At 40.8% G+C, this 2,137-nt stretch overlaps 1 pseudogene; it reads left to right on the top strand.

The window, feature by feature from the left end:
• Window positions 1–1,043: 1,043 nt before the first annotated feature.
• On the top strand, window positions 1,044–1,543 carry LOC150019429 (peptidyl-tRNA hydrolase 2, mitochondrial-like; annotated as a pseudogene).
• The last annotated feature ends 594 nt before the right edge of the window (window positions 1,544–2,137 follow it).

The following is a 2,137-nucleotide window of genomic DNA, read 5'->3' as shown; positions in this document are numbered from 1 at the left end:
CAAAAATGGAATTTATTTAAAAAAAATTGTGTATATTTATTGTTACATGTTTAAACTTCAGTCACCTTCAAAGTACTCTCTATTTGATGCAATATACCTATTGAGACTTTTTTCCCACTGCTCAAAACAGTTCTTGAGCTTGTTGATTTTGATGCCTTTAAGTACTTCTGCCATTTTTTGTTCCACCTCTTCCACGTTGGCATAATGTTGCCCTTTGAAGACTTTTTTCATCTAGGGAAACAAAATAATGTCACTCAGGGTGAGATAGGGTGAACAGGGAGGTTGGGGCACAGGGCTCATGTCGTTTTTGGTCAAACACTGCTGAACACTCAGCATGGTGTGGGCAGGTGTGCTCATAAATCACCCATCATAAAATGGGCAAACACATTGAATGGTTTCAAAAAAAATTCACTGAAGCTGACCACAGCTTTTCACAATGACACCAGCTGGTGCACTGATTCAGATGGGTTCTTGGAAAAGTCACCTAGCAGGGGAAGCCTGTATTACAAAGGGCTTACCTTCCAGAAGATAATTCCATTTTTTGGGGGGGGGAGGTCACCCCTCATAAGTAGGAATGAAATAAATTAATCTGAAGTGAAAAAAGCCAAGGTACAAAACAGGGTGTATAGCATGCTACCCTATGGATTAAAAATAAGTCTACAAATGAATATTTGCCTCAATAAATCAGATTGTGTGGAAGGGCCCACAAGAAATTGCTTTTGCCTCTGGGGAGTGGCTTGAGGAAAGGTTTGGGAATAAGTCTTTCCTACCTATTTTTACCACTTGAATTTTGAATCATTTGGATGTATTTCCTATGTTTAAAAGAACCCTCTTGGCTCCGTGGCCAGGTAGCTCAGTTAGAGTGTGGTCCCGATACACCAAGGTTGAGAGTTCCATCCCTGCTCAGGGCACATACAAAAAGCAACCAATGATTCTTATATTCTTAAAAAAAAAAAAAAAAAAAAAGCCTCTTGAGAATTGTGTTCACTACTCAGACAGGAAGAACATAAAGATCTGAGTGAGGAGGAGGAGAGGTGCTCTAGATGGTCTCCAAATCCTTGGTTATGGAATATTTGGTTCATCCTGGTGCATTCCGCTTGGCTGCCAGACAGAGTAGCTTGTGGCACATACCTGGGCTCAGTGAGTGGGACAGACACAGAGATCAGGACTGAAGCAATCAACTCAGGAGAGGGCAGGGAGTACAAAATAAGTCTTGTGGTTCGAAATGACTTTAAAGATGGGAAAAGGGGAAGTGGCTGCCCAGTGTCCTCATGCTTCTCTTTCTGCCTACAAGCAAATTCAAATGAGGAACCCTGACTTGCTCAAACAATGGGAATACTGTGGGGAGCCCGAGGTGGTGGTCAAAGCCTCAGATAAAGAAACTCTGATTTAATTATTGACCCACGTGAAAATGCTGGGAATGGCTGTGAATTTAATACAAGATGCTCCATATACTCAGATTGCACTAAGCTCTCAACTGTCCTAGGAACTGGGACCAGCAAACCTAATTGACAAAGTCACTGGTCACCTAAAACTTTGCTAGGTGGAATTTTGTATGATGATGGTCCCACCAACACAATGTTTGAAATTGTCAAATTCTAATGACAAAAGCTGAACTCCCCCACCCCGAAATAAACAAAAAACAAACAAAAAAACAACAACAACACAACCAATTACTGATACTAATGAACCCTTGTGGGACTGCTGAAATCTTAGCTCATAAGGAAATTTGTTTTGTTTTATAGTCTCCCCCAGTCCTTCTTCCCTCTCCCCATTCTTTCCCACCACATTTGAAAAAGTTATTTTAAATCCAACATTTCTGGGTGTTTTGCAACAGGAAGATATTTCATATCATAGCTCATAGTATTTGTAGATAGTGAAGTTCTCATTATTTCTTTAAGAAATAGATTTTATTTATTTACTTTTAGAGAGACGGTAATGGAGAGAGAAAGAGAGGGAGAGAAAGAAACATTAATCGGTTGCTTCTTGCACACCCACTAACTGGGGACCAGGCATATGTGCCCTGAGTGGGAATCAAACCAGTGACCTTTTGGTTCAGAGGCTGGTGCTCAATCCACTGAGCCACACCAACCAGGGATACTTCTTAACATTTTTCTGGATGTGGAAGCTTGGTAAA

The sequence above is a fragment of the Furipterus horrens genome, unplaced genomic scaffold, assembly GCF_987537825.1.
Source record: "Furipterus horrens unplaced genomic scaffold, mFurHor1.1.pri manual_scaffold_2, whole genome shotgun sequence".
NCBI classification, from domain to species: domain Eukaryota; kingdom Metazoa; phylum Chordata; class Mammalia; order Chiroptera; family Furipteridae; genus Furipterus; species Furipterus horrens.
The sequence above is the reverse complement of the archived record's forward strand: the minus strand, read 5'-3'. Positions and strand labels throughout refer to the sequence as shown.